Here is a 26,014-nt window from a genome sequence, read left to right on the forward strand (position 1 = left end):
ACTTGGTGACTCTGGATTATACACATAAAAATTGGCACAAAGGTAAAGCGAATTTATGAAATTTATACCCTTAGGGAGTAGAATAGGGAATGAAAGTTTGCTGTACGAAAATGCAATACTATAACATTATAAACCAGACAGTATAAAATTTTATACAAGGGTTCATTTAGTGACATCATAACGAAATATATCTTCCTCAATTATCCTTCAAAGAATAAAAAAGAACCTATAAAGAGAGTATTAGTGCTCTTAATAAATAAAAAAAAAGATGAAAAATAAAAAACATCTATGCTCACTAGCTCTCTATAAAGAAGTAAAAAATCATTTAAATCAATGCATGAACTATTCGAGGTGTAACGCGAACGTAGTCGAAAAAGCTAGTAATTTATTAAATTATTTTATTTAACTCATTAATTTTCATTGAAAAGGAATTTTTGTAATTCGCCACTATATTAGTTAAAAACTAAGAAACTCATATCAAATTTAAGTTTTGCGATTTACTTACTTTTTGCTTATACTTTTTACAAAATCTGAACACATTTTAAAAGAAAAAAAGTTTTTGATAATATTTGTGTAGATTGACTACAAGTTGTATAACATAAATTTCTACGACCGGTCTACCTAGTGGTCTGCAGCATCGCCTTGTGGTGCAAACGTGAGCCTGTTAATCTGTGACGTGACGCACAACAGCCAAGAAAAACAGAAGCGTGGCTAAGAATTTAATAATTTAAAAAAAGTCTTATAGATACAGTAGTAGGTATTAAAATCAAAAAAAGGTTTGCCTTTAACAGTTAAAAAATTATATCGTAAAGTGTAACTTTCAGTAAGAATTCTTTATCTGTCATTGATCATGATCTGTCATCATGTTAACCTGATGTTTTGTATGTTATTTTGTTTTTTTCGAGGTTTTTTGCTTGCTTGTTTTACGGATAGGTGCGATCGCATAATTATTATTGATAATGTTTTATTTAATGTTAACACTACTACTTTTTCAGTGAATCTTTAAATCTGTTGTTTTATGTTAAGTTCGTTATTTAAACATATGTATTTAATACACTCATATTAACACTAATCATATTTTTACGTTTTTATTCATCATTTTCAATGCCCCCCCGGTTGCATCTTTGTAAAGGACTGTGAATTTTTTATTTTAACTGTTAATTTTAGTGAGAATACTGGATTTAAAAACAATATTTAGTAAGGTTTAAAATTCTATTTTTGTCTAAATATATATGAAATATACATGATATTATTAATAGTTAAAAATGTAAGATTTTAAATACTTCTTTCTTACATATTCCAATGCAATATTGAAGGCCAACATATACGAAGTACAGGGTGTCCCATTTTAGTTGAAATCATACGGTATCTACGTTATTAGTAAAGATAGGAGGATGCGGTTTGCACAAACCTGTCCCACCTTTTTTGTCAAACAGAAGATGCTGTCAACAGCATCATAGCCCTCTTCGTTTCTGAGCTACAGGGCCTTTTCGAAAATTTTGCAATTTGGGACAGCCCCCGTATCTCTGTTATTATGGATGATATGGAGAAGGTAAAAACTGATTCTTGTAGAACTTTTTACGTAGAATACAGCGACGTAGTTTACTAGTGAATGTAATTTATTAGTGGCTTTCAAAATAAAACAAGAGACAGAGAGCAGTATACTTTTAATAATTCTTTAGTTTCTTTTATTATCAATCATGGCCTACTCATAAATTTGGTTTTTTAATATATTTTTTTTAAATATTGCACTAAATAGTGAAAATAAATATAGAGCGATATACCGGGTGCGTCTCAAAAGTGGCTCACCCCTATAACTTTTTCATTTTTTCAGTTAAAAAACGAGATTTGGTATGTTAGTAAATGACATAAATTAGGATTGAGTGACGTATCCACTTGTTTTTAATCACTTCCTGTTTCACCGGAAATGACTACAATTTTTGATTTTTAAATGGCACCCTCGGTATTTTTTTACTTTATTCGGTAGAAAATGACATTCTGAATAGAATGACATATCATATGTCAGTTTTGACATTTTTGCATATGGTTTATTTGAAATTATACCTTGCGGTTTGTAACGAAAATTTGACTCAGGTTATTCGTAAAAAAATGCTTTTTTCAATATGCTAATGAGCCACCCTCGTTGCATTTGAAAAAATTGAGATATGATTAAAAATACGATTTGCGCATTTTCTAACTGGCCAGGACAAGACTCTAAAAACATTAGACAATCAAATCTATTTTTCCAAGGCTCCTTCATTAAGAATTAGTGTTTTTAACATAGCCATAGCACTCTAGATTTAATTTTAAAATACGATTTTTTATTAAGTGAGAATGTCAAAAGTTGACATATGTTATGTCATTCTATTTAGAATGTCATTTTCTATCATCGAATGAAGTAAAAAAATACCGAGGGTGCCATTAAAAAATCAAAAGTTGTAGTAATTTCCGGTGAAACAGGAAGTGACCAGAAACAACTGAATACGTCAATCAATCCTAATTTATGTCATATACTAACATACCAAATCTGTTTTTTTTATCTGAAAAAATAAAAAAGTTATAGGGGTGAGCCACTTATGAGACACACCCGGCATATTTTTGAGAAGCTTATGGTAAGCCAGATCATATAATTTATAAATATACAGGGTGTTCCGTTTAAGAAAACGTAACTTTATTTCATATCTTTAAAAATATTATTTTCGTACAATAACAGACTACTACACTGTATTCTACGTAAAAAGTTCTACAATGAACAGTTTTCACCTTCTCGATACTTTACCTACTAATAAGAATAACTTCACCTAACAATAACAGAGATACAGGGGGTGTCCCAAATGGCAAAATTTTCAAAAAGACCCTGTAGCTCAGAAACTAAGAGGGCTATGAAAATTGTGCAAACCGCACCCTTCTATCTTCACGAATAACGGAGATACCGTATGATTTCGTCCAAAATGGAACACGTACATTATCGATTATTTTTGTTTATAGAGATCATTATAAATGTACTTATAATATAACGTTATAATATATTTTAATTATAACATATAAATGTCCTTATAAAATAAATAAATTATAAGTATACTGGTAAAAATGCAAATATGATTTTAACCAGTTACTTGTACAAAATTTTTGAAATGTTCATACCATAATAAAATGGACCTAAAATGTCAATTACAATTTTATTAATCTTTTAACAATGTATTTCTAAAGATTTTTTCTATATCTATTTAATTTTTAGAGATTTTTCAAAAATATTTATACCATGGGGTCAATAACTTTGTAAATAAATTTGAAACAAGGACAACACATTGCTGTTTCATTGAATAAAATCAAATTCATGCTATCTGATTTTTCTCAGAAAATAATAGTGCTAAAACAATAATTTTATCTACTAGTAACTTCCATTGACAATTACCTTAATCTATTAATTTATTATTCAACGATAACATCTTATCTAAATTATATTTCTAGGATGTATCTCTGACTAATCATAATTTATGCCTATATGACGAACAAGTTTTGCTTTAGTAGATATATTAGACAAAATAATTCTTTCAAAACTAATAGTCATTTACCTATGTCAGAGATGTAACTATTATTTAGTGATAAAAATGTCTCTTAAGCTAATAGTTATTTTTTATACAAGACGATAAAATGGTATTTTATCGTCCACTGAAAAGATTAATTCAGAATTAATTTCGGGACACGATAATGCAATTTTATCGTCGTGTATAAAACAATATGTTTTCCATAGCGAGTTACGTTTTAAAAAATATTCAGAAAATATTATTCCAAGGAATTTATTACGAGTAAAAAAAATATTGTGCTGGGTTGGCGTTGGTTTCTATGTAATTTGACAAATAAATAAAGCTGTCTCTTTAGTTGTCAGTTTTGAGTCAATATTTTCTAATTCTTTTTCGTGTCAATTTCTGATTGAATTGGAGCCAGAAATGGCTCACAATGAAATAAGTAAATTAGCAACAGATACTCAGGCTGAGCCGACAAACGCTGTATTCAAACTACTTCCATTTAAATCCCGAATAACTTATGGAAAGGAATACAAAAATTTTCAAAAATGGAAGCAATTAAAAAACGTGCGATAAGAAATAAAGTTTTTAACCTATCCTCGCTGTTAAAATATCATTTAATCTACCAATGCGGTTAAAGTACTGTTTTATCTACTATTTTTGATAGATATAAGACAATTTTAACAGTTGCTATGGAAAAAAATCATATTATCTATTTATAAATTAGTTTAGTTGATGTTTTCAAGTTAACGTTTCCTTTTTAACCCCCTATAACAGCCTCGTCTTCACATATCTTTGGCATAACGTTTACCTTACGTTCTTAAACGTAAAAAAAACGTTTACGTAAAAAAAATATGCAGCAACACATTTATTACCAACGAAAAAAAAACGGATATTTTACTTGAACTGAATTGATACACAAGACTACCTCGAGAACTGGCTTCCGTAATTTCAGGAGGCACAGATACACGAATCATCTCAGAAGATCTTTTGAAGGCTATTGGATGGATGTAATGTTCTACAAGCAGAGGCACAGATTAGGTATACTACAAGTTTTTTATGACGATGAGCAAACGAGTAAAATTTCCTGTGTGCAAAAATAAACTCGCGTTTAAACAGCGTAATAACTGGGCCGGTCAGGCGCTGTGCACAATTTTAGAGGCCATAAGTGGGCGTGCTATGTGCGCAAACTAGTAACCTGACTAGTGCGCGACTCCGAAAATTGGAATCACAAAAAACAATGCTTTTGACGATAACTTTATTATCTGTATAATCTGTGGCATAGGTTTACGCGATAAAGAAAAATGACCAGTTGTATACGACAGAAAATCGCTGATAGGCCAATAGGAGATATCAGGATATACTCTCACAACTTGGGCGCGCTTTAAGAAGCATCACCATGCAATCAGTGAGATCGAAAACTGTGATAGAGTGCCGAGAAGCACTGTCCTGGCTGAGTCAAGGCGGGGCCACTCTGTGCTGGATGCCAGGCCACAGCAATGCGGTGGGCAACCAAGAAGCGGACAGACTCTACAAAGAGGGGGCCAGGGGAGAGGTCGTGGCAGATGACCCACAACTTGTGACAGCTCGAAGACTGGGGCCAGTGGTAGATAGCAAAAACCAAAGCACAAAAACTAGTACTAGGGCACAAAAAGAACATAGTACTCATAATTGAAGGTGTCGTCACTTTATATCTTCAGTTGTTACATATATTTAACTTTATAAACAATAATTGTTTCTGTGCCTCTCGTTAGTATGCCAAAATGTTTAATACGTAAATAATTCAAATTGGTATTGCATATTAAAACCTATTGCATATTTTGCACTGATGTGTTGCTTATATTAACCTGATAATATTGAAATTCGAAATATTTGGATTTATAGTCAAAGTTAGTTATACAAGTTGTTTAATATATTGAAGTAGGGTATAAAGTTTAACAGACACAACAGCAAAATAATAGAGGCTTTATAGAAAGTTGTCTTTTCTTCCACAAAATTAAGTAATTCTATACACCTAGAACTAGGATGCTTTTATTGTAATTAAATACTGATTTATAGCATTTGTTAGAGAAGTTAGAACAATTTATAGAGAAGAAAATAACAATTATTCAGAAAATTTTGAAAAATAAGGAAAAAATAAAGGTGAAAAAATCTAAATTTTCTAAAAAAAGTCAATAAAGAGTGAACTAATCTAACCTTAAACTTATACTTTACCCACATTAGGGTTTGACCCACATTGGTTAGAGGTTTTAGTAAATAAAATTTAATTTTATCAAGTATTAAAAATATTTAATTAAATTAAAATTATTAACTGCATTGGCGTGCCACTCGACATCCCAGGAGACACCTTATCAGAAATAATTGAGAAAAAATGTACACCACTGATTTTTTTGTCAATTTTTATATTTATGAAGTAAGGTAACTAAAATTACAACTTTTTTTCAGGTATTATATGCCTGTCCAAAACTCTTTTCGAAAAAAATAAATAAAAAAACAACTCATAGCAGGTTATGAACTAACTACCTTTGCTGCCATAACATCAAGTAAAAATAAGTAAAAAAGTTCGTATAAATGTATGTCCTAAAACGATTAGTTTCGGAGATACAGGGTGGAGAATTTTCATTTTTATTTCGATTTTTTCCTAATAACTAAATAACTAAATAATTTCTGAAGTAACGTCAATATTTGGATGAAAATTGTTGTCTGGAAGTTTTTTGACATGAGAAATTTGATTTTGATATCAATATGACTCTTATTTGTAGGGGGCGCCACCTACATGTGTTTAAATTGTTATGAAGAGTAATAACTTTTTGTCCGTACCTGTATAGAACTACTGAGTATAAAAATGTATATTTCCGTCATTTTTTACGTAAAAACTGTCTCTTAGTAAAAATCACTACGAGCAACCGTTTTCAAAATATGATAAAAAATCGAAATAAAAATGAAACTTCTACACCTTGTATCTCCGAAACTCTGTATATTGTTTTTTTAAAAAATATTTTTTTTTTCGAAAACTACCAAATTTTACAAAAAAATATAGACGTGCTTCTGGGGTCGAAATATACCACCCCTAAAAATATTTGCACTTATTTAAGACTTACCTTGTATAAAATACTTGATAACAACTTACAGTAATTTATAACACTGAACATTGGTATCTTGAGCATATCAAAAAAAAATTATTACAAAAATCTTATATTTTGAAGGTTTAACATCCTGTAAATGTATAACAACGTATTTCCTATTAGATATACCCATTTATACAAGAACTTTTTTAAATTTATTGATAAAATTAGGCCATGCATTTTTCAAATACGTTGTAAACCTTTGGCTTGTTCCAGGGTTGATTGGTAGTGGAGTATCCCTTCTTATTACTTTTTTTTTAATTTTTCAAATGCTGGAATCAACAAGAAAATATTTCTTAAAATATTTTTTTATCATATTATGTTTATTTAAAGAAAAATCGATGTAAATACGCGCGTATCGCCTATGTCTACGCCCATGAGTTGCTTACATGCTGCATTTATTACTTTTATCTCACTTACTTTAAATATTGTCATTTTTTTTATCAGCCTGGTCTCGTCGAGTTCGCAAATATAAAAATTTTGATAAATAGTTTCCAATGGATTTTTGCACTAGCGATCTTGTGCTCCGTTATCATATACAGGGTGGCTCAACAAATTCGACGCTCATACGAACGTAAGTAATAACGTTTTTATTTCCAAGATATTTCTGATATTTCATAGAACAAATAAAGCATTTTCCGGAATAATTATATACAGTGTGTTTATTTCATTAGCTTTGAATGTTTGCTTTATTTAGAATTAATATTGGCACTTTATAATTGAATTTTCATTCTTGTAGAGGAGTCTTAAAATTAGTATCTTTAGATTACTATAAAAAAATTTACACTAATTATGAAAATTATGTATTTTTATGTAATGCGTGATTTACTTTATAATTATTTAGTGTTATTTCTTGGTATTTGTTTACCTAACGGTTGTCACCGTGTAATTTTTATCTCCAGATAAAAATACTCGTTTTATTATTTGTAGGCCTAATATCGCTTATCTGCAGCTGATAAATGTTGGTAGTTTGATTCACTTTATTTAAACAAAAAAAGTTCTTTTTCCAGTTAAAATAAAAAAATAATTTCGCGAAAAAATGTGTGTAAGTAAATATTATATTATGTCAATATAAATTATATCCTTTTGATAAAGTATTAATTTTACTATGTAAAGAAGACACTATACAGGGTGAATCTTAAACAAGTGCACAAGTGGTGGTATATTTCGACGCAGTAACACGTCTTCGCGAAAATTTTTTGAAAGAAATTTTTGATTTTTTTTAAATTTTTTGGTTAAAAAACATAATATCTTTATAATACGGTAACATAGGTTGTAGATTAAATTTAGAAGAAAGAAAATCCAGAAAAGATCCAGAGGTTTCGAAAATGTAAGCGAAAAAATATTTTTTTTTAATTTTTAAAATAAAATATCTCGGTTATTTTGGACTTATTTGAAAAACGGTAAAGAGAAAATATGTTTTTTCTATCGAGATCTACCAGCCCTGAAAACATTTACACTTATTTAAGGCTAACCCTGTATATAAAAAACTGCATGATTATACAAATATATATTTTTTTAATATTTATATTAAAATATTTGAACTTATTTAAACTAACCCTATATATAAAAAAACTGATTATATAAATATATATCTTTTTTCATATTTTTAAATTTAATTCATCTAAAAATTTGTAATCTCGGAAAAAATTATAAAACACACAACAATTATAAAAAGCAGTAATTTTTGAATGTGTTTCAATATGACCTCCCCCCTATATTTAAGTCATTATAAAATATAAACGTCTCATAACATGTCTGGATCATATTAGGTAATAGAAGATAATACAAAAATTAAGACATTAATGGACACATATACAATTAAATAACAAAAAGTGATACACATTATTATTATTTAATTGCTGTATAATATATTAAGGTATCAGTAGTGAAATATTTGGAAAATAAATTACTTTAAATTCCTATTAATTCAAATTTTGAGGAATTTTCTAAATACCTAATATTTAGAAAATTCCTCAAAATTTTATTTTGAATTATTTTTCAACATTAAATAGTTTTGTAGTAGACTTAAGTAGCCTCCTTTAAGCAGATATATTTGAGCGACTTTTTATAATATTTTGATTAATAGATCCGGTTACATTAACTGATATAAATGATGTAAATGATATACTTAAACCATATATAATCTTAATTACTTATTTAATGTTAATCTATTTATGGAATATTCTAAACGTATAACTATTTTCAATTTTTTATATTCGTAAATAATTTCTTTCATCAACTAAGTAGGTATTTCATTTATGAGGAAAAAATAACTACTCATTACCATAATCATCACTACTCATTACAGGTACCTACTGAATTAACTCGGTTGTCTTCTTCGCGAGTTCCGTGTGGACAATATTAAAGTTCTGAATAACACTAATTTATTTACGAACTAATGAAATAACACAAACACTAACTTAAAACTAATTATAACCAAACACTAACTGAAGTAATTTATATTTGGTTTAATAAGTTGAAGTTGTAAGTTTAATGGAAACACAACGATTATATAATTTAGAAATTAAGTTGACTATGGTGTCAGAATGTGTATCGACCCCCAACTATCTACGATTAACATATTTATACTATATTAATGTTGAGTTATACATCTTGATCCCTTGTTCGTCCATAGTTGTCCCCTCTAATTTATAAAAAAATAAAAAGTAAAGTAAAGATTTCAGTTAACGTCTCCTTTTTGCTACCAGGGCTAATCTGGGGCCTACTTTGCTTACGCGGAATCCGAACCGCGGTCCTCGGCCATATCATGGTCAATGGCCTACGAACTTCGCAAGTGTCTAAATCAACTCTTACTCACGAGATATCCGATATCATCCGGCCTCGAACCGGCGTGAATGAGCAGTGTGTGTCAATAGATTTTACACTTTTGCCTTTATTGGACAACAACACGATACAGACTTTCAAATCGGTCACCCGTCTATCCACTAGTATCGCCTTACGTCGCTTAACTTTCGGTGTTTCTAATGAGAACCGGTATTTCGACGTAGCTGGGCCGTTGCCCTATAAAAAAAATATATAAAAAAATACCCCTGACCCATTCTTATAGCACGCCACTGGCGACTCTAATTCTCCGGCTCCAGCGTTCAAGGTCGCACTAGAGCAAACGCTGCCCCTCCTCCCACCCGACCGGAATCCCTTCGCGCTCCCTCCCCTCCTCGCCCTCCTCACCCTTTGACATTGCCGCCAAAAAGCCCGGTCCCATTTTTCGTAGTGCCCGCCGCCGCTACCGCCGCCACCGCCACCGTCGTCGTTCGCGAAATATTTTTAATTGCTCCGCCTATGCTAATGAGGGCTCTCCCTTCGCCCTCCGGTCCTCGCCGCCGTCCCCCTGCCCCCCAGACCCCCGTCAATTCGGGCCCAAAAAATCATTAAATTCTTCGCGGGCTATTCCCGTTGTAGTTGCTTGCGCGCACTCAGCGGCAGCAGCCTCAACATTTTAATTCCGCTCTGTTCTTCTCTTTTGGCGAGCTTCGTTTTTCTCGTTGTAGTTGAGGAGACAATTGCTGGATTCTGCGCTAATCTAAATACACGACTTAATTTTATGGTATTAAAATAACTCGATTTAACTAGATTTTGTAGCATCTTATTTTTCTATTTAGTCCGAATCTGTTCTTTTCTGCTTGTAGTCAGAGATAGTGTCTTAATCTACATAGAATAGGACATAATATATCCCAACAGTCGATTAAAAAATCAGAGATTCTGTTGCATCTGCGGCTGGCGGCAACACAATAGTGGATGACATACCAAGAATGTACAACTTTGAGAAACACCTCAATATGTAGCAAAAAAAAGAACTGGAAGAGAGAAATGTGTATTCAGCAGTTAAAAAACCATTGAACCGTTCTGCTTTCCAAGCGAAAACCAACTAAAAGCGGAACATGCAACGGTCTGAGACACTCGAAAAAAATCCTCAGAACTTACGACCAAGGAAAATCAAAGACTTACCTTGATTTAAGTAAAAAGCAATTATCGGATTGTCACGGGGTTTTTATTGTCTCCTCAATGCACGGAAGCTAAGGAAATACCGCGAATGCAGTTTCTGTGGGGAAAATAGGGAAACACCAGAACACCTCATCACTGAGTGCGCCGAGACGACAACCATTCGTCCATAAATTTTGGTACAACTGATATTGGAGATGGAAAATTATCCTCTATAAAACCGTCCCAGATACTGGCTTTTGTCAAAGCCCTGGGATTGTATGATGAGTTGTAACTCCAGGAAGGGGGACGCAATAGATCTGTAGGTCGCAGTGATTAACCCCCTACCCACTCATTCTACATTCTACATCAGTGGCAACAGGCTCAACATTTTAATCCCGCACTGTTCATCTATTTGGTTCGATCGTTTTTCTCGTTGTTGTTAAGAACGCAATTGGTAGATTTTCCACGACTTAATTTTAAAGCATTAAAAGTAGGTAACTCCTTAAAGATTCTGATGCATCTAATTCTATTTTGAAATATCCTTTTAGTCTATGTCTGTGTTGTCTGTAGCAGTCGGAGTTAATATCTTCAGTTTCTGACATGAAGCCAGAACATTAAAATATTTACTATTCCAATAGTCTGTTAACTCTTAAATATTCTTTTGTGTCTAATTTTACATTTTTTTTTCTTTTAGTCAGGGTCTGTTTGTAGTCTGCTTGCAGTTGGAGTAATGTTTTCATCTGCTTACAAGGCGTCATACTTTTAAAGATTTAGAACTTTGTTTTGCCACACCTGAAATATTTTGGTATTGCTTTTACTCGTGCTTTAAATCGTAAACGTCAGAAGTCCAGACTGGTTTAATAAACTGTTTGAGTATTAACTTTTTTCCAAAATCTTTTCTTCAGAAGCTACAGCTTCGCAGATCTTGAAGATATCGCCGAGAAAAGCATAACGGAAGTCCATTTCCTCAATGGCCACCGGTTATAAACTACATTTAACAAACCAATTGTACCGAAGATAAAATATAACCTCTAGAGATTTATAGAATCTCTTAGGTACACCTAGACAAAGAACAATCAAAGCTTCGTCATAGACGATGCTAATAGTACCGAGATAGGATACAGTATGGAATTTATTAAGCAACCAATGATGAAGAACTTGAGTCTCAACTTATTGCTCTTAGCAGGGATAGAACGCGCATCTTTGCAATCTTCTTCCCAGAGAAGCTCTGGTAAAAACATTGAATGGGGTAATTTAAACGAAACCCTTACAGTACATTCTGTAGTAATGAACTAGAAATATCAAGGAACAATATCTATGACTGCTGGCCAGTAGATTCTAGATTTTAGTTTGCATGGGAGGAGGGAAGTTAATCACTGTGACCGTATAGATCTATTGTGTCCCCCTTTCTTGAGTTCGTATACAGTCCCAGGGCTTTGAAAAAACGCAGAATTTAAGACGGTTTTATAGAGGATTTAATTTCTAGTTCTAGTACAAAGTTATGGTACGAATGGTTGTCGTCTTGACGCACTCGAGATGATGAAGAGTTCTGGTGTTTTCCCATGTTATACGACAGAATCTGCTATCGGTACTATTTCTTAGCTTCAATCTTGAGTGTGTTCAATCTTGGAGGAGGTGTTCATTGAGGAGACAGAGTCCTGTTAAAAACCTCGTGGTAATCCGAAGATTGTTAAATAAAGGAAATCTTTTGATTTTTCTCGATCGTAAGTCGTGATAAATTCCTTTAAGTGTTTTAGAGCCTTGTTGGATTCCCATTCCAGGTTACGGATGGAGTCTTCCAGGTTCTTGACTTCTGCTTTAAGTTGGTTTTCACTTAGGAAGCAGAACGGTTCTCGCCCAGTTAGCGAAATGTTCGCTCTTTTTCTAGCTAGGTTGTTTGCTTTCTCATTGCCTTTTATCCCTTGGTAGGCTGGCATGTAGAAAAGTAAGAGGACTTTACTTTCTTTTCCTAATTTATTCAGCTTCTCTAACCATTCTTTAACCAATTTCGAATTGATGGTTACTGAATTGATCCCTCTTAAAGATGCTTGACTATAGGAAAAGATGACTACTTCTTGTTTCCGATTGTTCCTATCTAAGATAAGTTGTACGCATATTTTGATAGCGTAGATTTCTGCCTGAAGAATGCTGGGTAGGTGCCCATTGGTTTGGAGTATTTAGTTTTCAGCCGCAATACTCCTATCTCTGTTCCTGCTTTTGGAAGCATCAGTATACTACTTATGGTATGGTCTTTAAATTGCTGAGCAAACTTTCCTCTTTCTTTATTTTGTTGCTCAACAATACAGTAAGGTATTTTTCAAACTGGTACATCTTGGTATGTCATCTACTGGGAGTAGATTATTATTATATTTTGCCAACGATTCTATTAATATACAGGGTGATCCTTAAGTAAGTGCAAATATTTTCAGGGCTGGTAGATCTCGACAAAAGAAACATATTTTCTCTTTACCGTTTTTCAAATAAATACAAAATAACCCAGATTTACTTTGAAAATTGCAAAAAAAAATTTTTTTGCTAAAATTTTGAGAACCACTGAATTTCGAGAACCACTTTTCTTTCTTCTAGATTTAATTTACTACCTATATTCCCATATAAACAAATTATGTTTTTAGCTAAAAACTAAAAAAAATTCTAAAAAATTTTAAAAAAAATTTAATATTTTTTTTCGCGAAAAGAAACTCATAATCGTGTTTGTGGGGTCGAAATATACTACCCTTGAAAATATTTGCACTTATTTAAGACTTACCCTGTATAATGTATTAATTATTTACCTGTATTAGTTATTTGTAATGAATTAATTTTACCTGATCAAGATTGTATATTAATCGAAACGTTAACGATATACAAATCTAAAAGCTGCAAAGTATTTTACTGGCCTATAAACAACTGTACCAAATAACAATATTTTACAAATTGCAAGTAACATCAAACATACCACATTTGACAAACATACAAACGCGAAAATATCCGGAATCGGATTTTAAATAAAGCTCCCCACTCTTTGTATGGTAATAAAACATGCCGAGTTTATTTTTCTCCAGAACAACATCTCATAATAATCAGGGCACCACCACCCCATCATTCCTACCCTTCCCCTATCACCGCGGTGTCCAATGTCTCCCCCTCCCCCACGCTTCCAAGTCTCCCGTCCCCCCGGGCGCGTGTTTTAATACCGGCAGCAGTCGCCCAGGTAACAAAAAGCGCGCGAGGGGGGTAAACAGATACTAGTAGAGTATCGCGCGTATATACGGACACACACAAAAAGTAGGAGCGCGAAGGGGGGACCGCGCGCTCTGCGCCGTAAGGGGGGCGGGATGCTGAGGGGAAATAAAGATGAAAACATTGCAGGTTTTATTGCGGTATTGATTATAAAATCAATAAAATATGGCCCAGGCAGGCAGCCGGCAAAACGAAACGGGAAAAATATAGCTGATTCCGCACGGCACAAAAGTTTATCATGTACAGAGAGAGCACTAGGCAACATTCGTCAAGCGGAAGGGCGAGAAGAGAAGGAAAAGTTGGGGTAGAGGATGGGGGTCGGTGGGGCCATTAGAAGGGCGCGCGGGGGAGTGGGCGGAAGGCGGCTAGGGAAAATACGGCCGGGCTTTAAAATGGGTTTCTTCGGGGTTTTTAGGGCGCGGGATTGTGTGTACAACTATATTTTTACTATATATAGTTACTGACTGGTTTATTTAATACCAATGTGACATACACTTTTTATTTATTACGACTCTGATGGCTTACAGTTATTTGATATGCTTACTAATTACTATGATAAATATACAGGGGGTTACAAATTATGAGTTTTAGTTTTGTCTAGTGATGAGCGAGACTGGTCTGGGTTTTAGTCTTGTATAAAAAGCAAGACCAAGACTAAGACAAGCGTTTAATCTGCAAGACCAAGGAAGACCAATGCAAGGTTTCCGCAAGACCAAGACCAAGCATGCAAGACTCTTGAGGCCTTACGGTCTCGCGTATTTTTTCACCTTTATATGATATAGCAAATTACTTATTTATTCAAAATTATTGTTTTAATTAATTGCATATAGTGTTTTCCGACTATTGCATAAAATTTGAAAAAAAGCTAATTCAATATAATACCGGGGTAAAAAAATGCTTTTTCCAAATATGCTAATGAGCCACTCTCGTTCCATTTGAAAAAATTGAAATATGATACGATTTGGGCATTTTCTAACTGGTCAGGACAAGACACTAAAAACATTAGACAATCAAATTTCTTTTTCCAAGGCTTCTTGATTAAGAATTAGTGTTTTTAACATAACCATGGCACTCTAAATTGAATTTTAAAATTTAATTTTGTTTTAAGCGAGAATGTCAAAAGATGACATGTGATATGTCATTCTATTCAGAATGTTATTTTCTATCGAATAAAGTAAAAAATACCGAGGGTGCCATTTAAAAATCAAAAGTTGTAGTCATTTGCGGTGAAACATGAAGTGACCAAAAACAATTGAAAACGTCAATCAATCCTAATTTATGTCATATACTAACATACCAAATCTCGTTTTTTTATCTGAAAAAATAAAAAAGTTATAGGGGTGAGCCACTTTTGAGACGCACCCGGTATTTAATTTCCTAATAAAACTGTCAAAAATCTGACGATTTTTCTGTCAAATACTGTTAATCAGGTATCTTTAAAATGACATATTTTTCCATAAAATATAATAAAATTTTGAAAAGAAGAAGATAATTCTCCCTATTTATTTATAGTACAATCATAGAGTATAGGTATATTGCTTAAATTTAAAACTTACCAAAACCTAATATAAGAAAAAAACACTCCTTTAATTAAAATACAATTATTATTGCAGTGTATGGTCTATAATTAAAAATATGAATAAGTAAAAATAGAATATGTAATATAGATAGATATAAGAGTAGGAAATACAATAGATGTAAATAATATACATAAAAATGAAGCTTATTGATACAATAATTATGTAAATAAAATTTAGTTGGAACTTTCAAGCAACCTAAACCTCATAAAAACAAACTCACGATACCCCAAAAAAAGCGTCATCTGGATATTATTAATTATCTAGTGATGATGAGCGAAAAGAATTATATGAAAAATTCTTTTACTTTATTCCTGCTCTGTATTATAGAGTTTACGTAAAGAATATTAGCATCATTAATATCCATCATTTTTTGTAAATCGTTCTAATTTATTGTTCTCCCCCTATAACATACATATATTTAAAAATGGGTGGTATATGATTAAATATTTGAAGCCCATGTTTAATAATCTTATATTTTTAAAACAGATAATTACACAAAAATGTAAAATGTGAATAATAGAAACATCAATTATTACTTTTAACTCCATAGGCGAAACAAAATTAAATAAAATAACCTAACCAAACTAAGATAGCATAAAAAATATCTATTATTCAACAAATAAGATATAAGAATATCTCGGTATCGCTTATCTTTATATTTCTTTAATATGATAATTTTAGATTGCAAATTCTAAAAAAAATAATTAGAAAGCAACATTTTCATTATATTTTATTGCGTTAGGTAAGGAATTGCATTTTTAGGTCCAGAGATAACATAAACGACCTCGTAATCTAATTTTCTGATATCTCTATATATTTTTTATTTTTTTTTATGAGTGTTATCCCTGTATACACAAGGTGGATAATGAAGAGAAAAAATGATATTGAAAATTTAGTACATAATTCTTTTTTAGATTTAATTATTGAAAATTAGTACATAATCATACAGAATACAGATATACCGGGTGTGTCTCAAAAGTAATTCACTTTTTTCAGACAAAAAATCGAGATTTGGTACGCTAGTATATGACATAAATTAGGATTGATTGACGTATTCAATTTTTTTTGAGCCACTTTTGATAAACACCCGATATACTTAAAAAATAATTATCTTTTTTAGTGTGTAAGGGATAAATTATGTCAACCTCTATACACTAAATTAATGTATGCAAATTTGTATCTTATTTTCAAAATGGATTCCAATTTACAGATATCAGATTAGGAAAACTGAAGAGAAAAAAACAGTAATTTTGAGTGAAAAAAAACTTCTATATTTTGGAGGGTATAAGTCCACGACAGATAATTTTTATTAATTAATATTATACATTACTAGATTTCTAGTTTATAAAAAAGCTCGTATGTTTGAAAGATGTACAAAAACCTATTTCACTGAACTTAAAAAAAGTCTATTAACATATGATTAAATAAAAAAATGTCTATGGATACAATACTAGACTCAGCATTTAAATTTAATAATCGTATTTTAATTTCAAATTTTACTGAATAGGCGTCACATATAAAACTTTGAGATATTGACTCTTTATATATTAATGAACTTTGAACAAATTGGGTGGTTACATAAAATAAGTAATAAAATTAAATAACAAATAAAATAATAAAAATAGTAAAATAATAAGGTTTTATATAAAATATGCAAATAGTAAAAATTGAAAATAAATAAAATCATCACTAAGTGCTCTAATCGAAAAAATGTACAAAAAATAGAATTAATAATAGAAAATAAAAATAGAAAATTTAAGCAATAAAATTAGTAGTGAGGGTAAACAAATTGTCGTAAAATATTGCAAATCGAGTAGCTAAACAACTGAACTGTACAACAGCCCCCTGTATACAGGGTGTCCCAGAAACAAGTGCAAATGTTTTAACTGGTAGTATAGTTCAACCCCAGAAACACGTCTATCAGCTTTTTTTCGCGAAAAAAAAATTTGAAAATTCGATTTTGGAATTTTTTTTAGTTTTTAGTTAAAAAACATAATTTATTGATAATATGGGGCAACATAGGTATTAGATTAAATTTACAAGAAAGAAAATCCAGAAAAGATCCAGTGGTTCTCAAAATTTTAGTTTTTGTTGTTTGAAAAACGATAAAGAGAAAATATGTTTCTTTTATAGAGATTTACCACCCCTTAAAATACTTGCACTTATTTCTGGGACACCCTGTATAACATAACCAAATCAACAAATGTCAACTTTTTAATTTGAATCGGTTTTTAGTCTTATGTAAGTTAAAATATTTATTCTGTCTTTAGAATCATATAACTTTCTATAGAAATGCCAAATCGAAAATTTTATATACGAATCACGAAAAAAATTTTTTTTTTCCATAGCAACTGATAAAATTGCCTTATACCTATCAAAAATAGTAGATAAAATAGTACTTTAACCGCAAGGGTAGATTAAATGATACTTTAACAGGGAGGATAGGTTAAAAACTTTATTTCTTCTCGCACGTTTTTTAATTGCTTCCATTTTTGGAAATTTTTGTATTCCTTTTCATAAGTTATTCGGGATTAACTCTCCCCCGACTCTCGGGACTCCCGAAATTAATTCACTCGCGATTTCATCGCTCGTGAATTAATCTTTCCGATCGACGATAAAATACCATTTTATCGTCTTGTATAAAAAATAACTATTTATTATACTATTTTATTTAATATTATTTTTAAACAAATCCAAAAAAATTACTTGTTCCTTTACATCCTGTATATGTCTTTCGCCTTTTGATAGAATCTCAGGTAAATCCCCAGACACATGCGAGATAAGCCAAGCTTGTTGCATAATCCCCTCTACGAATCGAGGGAACAAGAATAATTTTACAATCTTGGATGAAAATGGGCTAAAAGAAAGTTGATCGAAAGAGTAAACATCTAGAATTTTTATAATCGTCAACATGCAGTTAAAAATATTTGGAAGATGTTTATCAAAAACAATGATGCAAGGATATGTGAGAAAATGGTACAAAGAATTTAACCTTCAGTATAAAAAGAAAACTTTCATATAATTTAAGTTTAAAATTTCATTAAAAAAATTGTTCTCAAATAATTAATACGATTAAAACGAATTAATACCAGTGGTGTACCGATTATTTTTGTTTTGGGGTACATAATTGGATATACTCTTGAATTAATACCTTAACAAAACTCCTGAAAAAGTTTAGAAAAGAGTGCATGAACTTATCACTGGGATGACCAATAAATACCCCTAATTTATACATACAAAAGTATAGTTTTTGCTTTAGTAAATTTTTGCTTTACTTTTTTTAAGTAGTTTTAAGTTTAAGTCAGAAATTGTTTTAGCATTATAGAAAAGGTGGTACCATGGGCATAGTCTTGGTTAGGTTATACTTTATAGAGATAATAACTAGCAGAGCTACAAGCTCATAGAAAACTAAAGTATTTTTTTATTTAAATCATTTTAATGACTTAAGTCATTTGATTTTAAGTCATTTTTCGAAAACTGACTTACGATTTAAAATTTGTCTTTTTCAAAGTGATTTGTGATTTAAATTTTTATTCCGAAATAGAAAAAGATTTAAGTCTTTTTAGAAAAGGCCTAAAGCGGCGGCTACACGACAGCGACTTGCCTGCACGGTATAGTTTGCGCAAACTAGAAGGAACACTGTGCGGTGTCCACACAATGCAAGTAAGAGCGTACATTCACAATTATTTTTATTCTGAATTTGTGGTTCCGTTCGTGGAAATGTTTAGTGACGAATTATTGTATTTTATTGCTGAAACGGTATAGATCGAAGTGGAGTAAAAACTGACTTAAATAGAAAAACATTTTCTTGTACGCATCATTTTTTCTGTTTTTATCGGAATAATGTTTTAATTTTATCGATCAATATATTTCAATAAAACTCGTCATAAACTCCTTATTGGAATAAGTACGAATATCAGACATTTTCTAAGAGTTGATAACTTATAACACAAAACCCACAAAAGTCACAAAACTGTACCTTGAACTCGCTGATACCGTCTACACGTATGATATCACCGCACAAACTGGTTTGCGCAAACTAAAATCTTTAGCAGCGCGACGCGACGTTGACGCAGGGCGCGCTTGTTAGTTTGTGCGTGCTACCGTTTTACCGTCTACACACAGCGAGTTCCCGATACAAACAGGTTTGCGCAGGTATGCTCGTGGTAAAGCTTGTACGTGTAGCCGGCCCTTAAGTCAGATTTTTATATATTTTTATGATACATTTTTAACAGCCGCGTTTCTTTTTAAACTGGGCGGCAGCCAAGTAGCAGAATAAAAAAACAATGCTCAATACCACTAGCTAATAAAATGTTAGTTTTTCGGAACCGGTTTTAAGTATTTGTCGTGTTACGCATGCGGAGTGAGTCTGTAAATCCCCGACTCCTTTATATAGCCCGAAAGACGAACAAAAGAAATTTATCTCGAATATATTGAAGACCACCTTAAAATCTTCCAGCCCTTAGCTTATGCCATCGATATATTACATAGTGATCAAAACTCATCACCATTTTTTAATACTACACACTTTTTATCACCACTACATGTCGATGACATCTAAACTGTAATGGATACGTATAAAGTATTACAAAATTGATTAAATTTTATAAAAAAAAACATATTTTTGTGTTTGTAGTTGTTCTGAAAATTAACCGTTTTATTTTATTTGGTTTTAGTCTCATCTGTACCTACAATAAATTAATAATATGATACTTACTAAGAAAATTGCTAATTGGTAATACAAGAAAATTATATTAACATTTAAAAAGGTACTTAAATTGAATTCTGGTTGTCTTGACTTGAGGCTAATTATATTGATTTAAGTAGTATATAATTTTACTAACTTAACTTGCAGATCATCATGATTTAAGTCAAAAATATTGATTTTAGTCATAAAAACAACTTAAATAACGTTATATTGATTTAAGTCTAAAAAAATGACTTGACTTGAAATAAAATGATTTAAGTCAAAGACTTAAGACTTAAATAATTTTGATTTTACTTAAGACTCAAGGCTTAAGTCTTTTTAAAACTGGCTTGTTGCAGCTCTGATGACTAGTCATCGCACATTCTTCTAGTTCTCAAGCTGTTGATTTCATCATCACCGTCTAATTACCTCTAAATCTCATAATGATTTGGTTTGGCATTTTGTTCCTGCGTTTCATTCATATCCGAACGCTTTGTTTCCTGTTGTTAGCTTTCCTGTCAGGTGATTAGCCTTCGACGACTTACGTCTTACAATCACTAAACTGAGCAATACGCTTTGCTCTGTTCACTAAATATTCACACTAAATAACAACACCAAAAATTATGTGCATCTCCAGAAACTCAAATATGTTTGAAAACTCCACCATAACATAACAATCCAAGGTCCATAGAAAGAGTATATAAATTTAAGTACTTGGGCTACTGGCTTTTCGATTGGACATCTAAAAAGGAAATTAAATGTCGCATCGAACAAGCCCGACAGGTGTTCCTGAGGTTTCGAAGAGATTCGATTTTGACTTAAAACTAAGATTCGTTAAGTACTACGTGTGGCTCCTTTATTGTATGGAAGGTTAACAATGAAAGCCATTTACTATTAGATTAGCACCAAGCGAGTCAAAACCAATCGAGCGAATAGAGAACTAGAAGAAATTGGACCCTTGTTTCTGTTCATATGATCTTTACATTTATTAATTTGGATGCTCTCGTATGCATCTAATTGCCTGTAATTTGAGACTTCTTTTATTAATTTTAAATTATTAGTATCTATAGAATGATCTTTATCAACAATGTCTTGAACAATGCAAGATTTATCCGGTCTACCATATCTTATCTGAGCCATATGTCCTTTCAATCTAGTTAATCTTGTAGTTGACCAACATATCTCTGATAACAATCTTTACATGAAATCTCATAAATACCCGACCTTTCCAGTGGAGGTATTTTATCTTTAGGATTACCTAATAATTGTTGTAATTTATTATTAGCAATTTACACCAGTTTATAATTGACATTCTTAAACATTCATTTTAAACCACGGGATAACTCTCTATCAAACGGTATTGAAATATATTTTGACGTAACTTTCTCTATTTGAAGAGTCGAGTTTTCAGAAATCGCAAACTTATACCTACGTTTTCTAATTATTTTATCAACTACTGGAGGAGAATATCCATTACCCTCAGCTTCATTCCTAATGTAAATTCTTTCTATTTCATATATCTCATTGGTAAGTGGAAAACTAAGTAATCTATGAACTAAGAAATTTATACTAGTTATCTTGTGTTCAACACTATGATAAGGCTCATTAGATTAGTTTAGTTTTAATCATCTGCTGATAATGCTAACATGGTTAGCGAAACGCGCATCCAGTGCAAAAGTAAACCGTTTTTGTGTATTGTGGTGAATTAGTGTTTTATTTTGGTTTTGTAACACCAAAGGCGTAATGGATTTCGTAATTTTGAATTCGCAATTTTAAGCATTTATTATAGTACGAGAGCTAGCAACGTCGGAAAACAAATATTTTAAGACGTATGGTTCTTTGATATATCTTTTACTATGCTCTCTAGAACAGTTTAGAACAATTTATATCTATATAGGATCTTCTTCCAATGCGCAGTAATGAACGCAATGGGTACCGGCAGCCAGACGGGCCGCATGCTGTTCCAGAGAGCATAGTAAAAGATATATCAAAGAGCCAGACGTCTTAAAATACTTTCTCGAAAACGTTGCTAGCTCTTAGACTAGTAAATAGATTAATACCGCAAAATGGGGTGAATAGAAACAGTTTCGTAGGCTATTAGCGATATACCGGTTGATAAAAATGTGGTATTATTTTCCCGAATATTTTAAAACATGGGTCTTTGTTTGTTCTTTGCGTATACATATAATTTGATTTTTGAAAAATATGCATATAAATATTAAATAAAAATAACATTTGTGTTTCTATAAGGTTTTTATCTATTCTATTTCCAACAAGGTGATTAGAAACAGTAAATTATTACATATTTAAGTAGGTTTAACAATAATTAACAATACATATAATATGACAACTTACGTGTATCAGCTTATGTATTACTTTAAAAATAAATATTTTATTTATAAAGTTTTCACGCCATACAAAATAGGTGTTAATCGATCTCACATTTATTGATCAGCTGATTGACAGAAACAGTGCTGCAACAGATAAAAATATAGTTTTTACATTTTATTGTGTATTACCAATGATAGAAAAATTAGATATGTCGACTCTTTTTACTTTGAATATTTTTAATCATGATTTGATTTTTTTCAGAAATTTTGTTTCTATTCACCACCATGTTTCTATTCCCCCCATTTTACGGTACTTCTATATTTCCACATAAAACTATAATAGATATATAGAAAATAATAATAATATCATTATTAATATTTTTTTTTGGTTTCAAAAACAATCTGCTCGTTAGAAACCGATTATTTAAAATAGACCAAGAGTTCAGACACGGGTTTTCTATACTGCATTTTTGCTTTGAATTCGGACAAGTGTTAAAAAACACAGTTATTTTTAAATTTATTACTATTAGTTTAATTTTAAAAACCATGACCTTGCCAAGAAAAATAATGTAATGTAGAAAAAAATCTATTTTTGCATGCTGTCGTCTTGGATAGTTTTCAAGAAAAAGGGAAAAAATAGAAAAAACGAATATTTTATATTTTGCAATCAGTCGCGTTGCAGACGCCGAATTTATGGCCTTCGAAATTGCTTTTGTAGATTTTTTTAGTAAATAACGTAATTAAAAAAATTCTTAGAAATATCGGATAAAAATATTTTAAAAAACTAGACAGGGACGTTGAATCTAAAAATTCATCGCGCATGTCAAGGTTAAAGGACAATAACGGGCTACTCGATGAACATTTCCTGCCAATACTTGCGAAGTTCCGAAATAACTGTATAATCCAGACTTTTGAAGACAAAAAGATTAAAAAATAAACAATTACAATTTCTTTGCGTCTACCATTTTTTAATAAACCAAAACAAACAGCGACATTGATGCAGGTGATGCGTCGCATTCCTTCAAAATACTGTAATTCGTTTTTATTTAAAAAAAGTCACTGAGATCTCCTATAATGAATTAAAATTCTCAGTAAATGTATTCAAATAATTAAATTCAGTTTCAATTATTTAATGTGTGTATTTGCGTTATTTATAAAGCTCCACAACGTTATTTTTAATGTGGTGGGGCTTTATAAATAACGCTAAGACCTACGCTAAACGCTAAAAATAAAAATATCTCGACAGCGCCATGATGTGACTGTCCTCTTTACACCTTGAACGCCGCCGAACGCGAACCGGGGTTAGCGAACTTTCCGGCCGCGATCACGTCTTTCGTTCGCTGTTTTAGTCGGTGGGTGATGCGGGTTTTTAAACACATCTCGTTCGCGGTTTAAGATAAAAAATATAGTCGCGCGTCTAGATGATTCTGAGTGCGCGGCTGTAAAATAGAAATAATTTTGCAATCATCCTTCCGTTCTATGGTGTATTCAGAAAGATTAAAAACTATTGAAGAAGGACCTCCAAATCATATTTGGAATATTAATACTAAATTAAAATCGTGTATTCGTCATTTTAGTGAAAATGTTTATTAAAGTGAACACTTGTTATGTGGTTGTAAGGCACCCAATAAACTTTTTTTTGGCATTGTCTACTATTTTTTCTAACAGATACGTTCACATCTTTGTTTTTTTTTTAATTAAATTTAGCTCTTTTTTTAATTGGTTTGATTATTTTTGTTAACCTGTTTTTTTATAATAATGTAATTTTTGTAACTTCAAAATAAACATTTTAATTTTAAATTTTTTATTGTGTTAGTAGTGTTAACTGCAGTTATTTATTACATCCCCTTGTATTGACCCCCATGCTACGCCGCTGAAAACTAAGTACTTGGCATTCAAAAGTATTTATAAAATCAATCACTATCGATTTTTTTTATAACTGGAATAAATACAAATAAATTCAAATGGAATAATTAAAAGCCCTGACCTAAGACAAAGCTGAATATCTTTAAATATCAATATATTTTTTTTATTAATAAAAAAATATTAAATCAATTTATTAAATATTTTCTGAACTCTGAAAGACTTAAACGGCCTACATACGTAACGATTTATCGTACTGCGCGTTGAACTGCAGATCGTAAAGAAAATCGTACGGCTTGCAGTACAGCCATTTTTTTTACAACTTTTTGTCGAGAAGGGCTACCGTTATGTCAAGAATTTCAAAGAAGAAAGCTGCCGTGCTTGTAGCTGCGGTATTGCTGATAGATGAAGATGATGAACAAAAAGAAATCAAAAAGCGAAATGGTGTAAAAAGTGGTTGCTGGAGAGAAAGATTTTTTTTTCATTTTATTTGCATAATCTTTTAATTTCACGTCCCATAGGCATCTATTTTCTCTATATAAATCAATAAAGTCTTCCCAGAACGTCTTATTTTTTAAATCCATAATATTGATTAAACCAAAAATAAATAAAAATTTTATCGTAACTGCGCGCTGCGGCAGGGAATACACTCCACGCGTTCAAACCCCACCCCAGACACGACCCGTTGATACGATATTTTACGGAAGCTCCGTACTGCAAACGATATGACGACTGCATACTGCAAACCATCCAATTTCCCTACACACGCTACGATTTATCGTTAATGCGGCAGTTTCGATGGATATCGTACTGCATGCAGTACGATAAATCGTTACGTGTGTAGGCCGTTTTAACCAAGACTTTTCCCATAAGAGAGAAGGTGGGGCTTAGCTATATGATTTGAAACTACAGGTTAAGCCGGTCCCACACGTTGCGTCCAACGTTGGTTCCAGCGTTGTAACCAACATTTGTCCTAGGTTTTGACAATATTGACACATTTGAGAAAGTCTGTCTCATACACTATGTGGCAAATGTTCATGTCGTGTGGGACCGGCTTTAGTCTGTTAACCAGCGAGCATACAGTGTGTTAGGATCCAAGTGGCACAGGACCGAGAAGAGTGGAAAGATTTGAGGGAGGCCTACGTCCAGCAGTGGACACTTCAGGCTGGTTGATGATACAGTGTGTAAATAAAATATAGTAAATTTTCTTCTAAAAAATTGGCACTTATGCAGCGTGAATCTTAAACAGGTGCTAATATTTTGAGGGGTAGTATATTTAGAGCCCAGAAACCAGAAACACGTCTGTGAAGTCTTTTTCGCGAATTTTTTTTTGGAAAATTTGGATTTTTCTTTAGTTAAAAACATGTTATCTTTATAATATGGCATAGGTAGTAGATTAAATTTACATTAAAGAAAGCCCAGAAAAAATCCAGTGCTTCTCAAAATTTAGGCGAAAAATCAATTTTTTTGAAAATTTTCAAGTAAAATAACTCAGTTATTTTGGACTTATTTGCAAAATGGTAAAGAGAAAATATGATTTTATCGAGATCTACCAGCCATGTAAAAAATTTTCATTTATTTAAGACTCGCCCTGTATATTAAAATTTATTTTTTTTCTCACATTTTCCCAAAATAACTAACAAATTAAACCAATCTAAAGAACACTAATAATATATACTAATAAAATTAAACTATTAGAAAAGTAAATCTTAAAATG

The 26,014-nt window shown here is 31.7% G+C and overlaps 1 protein-coding gene across 2 annotated transcripts in view; it reads left to right on the plus strand.

Moving 5' to 3' along the window:
• The window catches only part of LOC115879385 (broad-complex core protein isoforms 1/2/3/4/5), a 132,812-nt gene that overhangs the window by 42,772 nt on the left and 64,026 nt on the right, over positions 1-26,014 (plus strand). Inside the window, exon 1 of one of the 2 annotated variants that reach the window (XM_030896176.1) lies at positions 7,145-7,226. The exons of the other annotated variant lie outside the window; for it this stretch is intronic. The gene's annotated coding sequence lies outside the window, so the exon portion shown is untranslated. Of the gene's footprint in view, positions 1-7,144; positions 7,227-26,014 lie in introns of those variants that run through there. 2 annotated transcript variants of the gene reach the window in all.

The sequence above is a fragment of the Sitophilus oryzae genome, unplaced genomic scaffold (assembly GCF_002938485.1).
Source record: "Sitophilus oryzae breed Bouriz unplaced genomic scaffold, Soryzae_2.0 scaffold_1576_pilon_pilon, whole genome shotgun sequence".
Lineage (NCBI taxonomy): Eukaryota > Metazoa > Arthropoda > Insecta > Coleoptera > Curculionidae > Sitophilus > Sitophilus oryzae.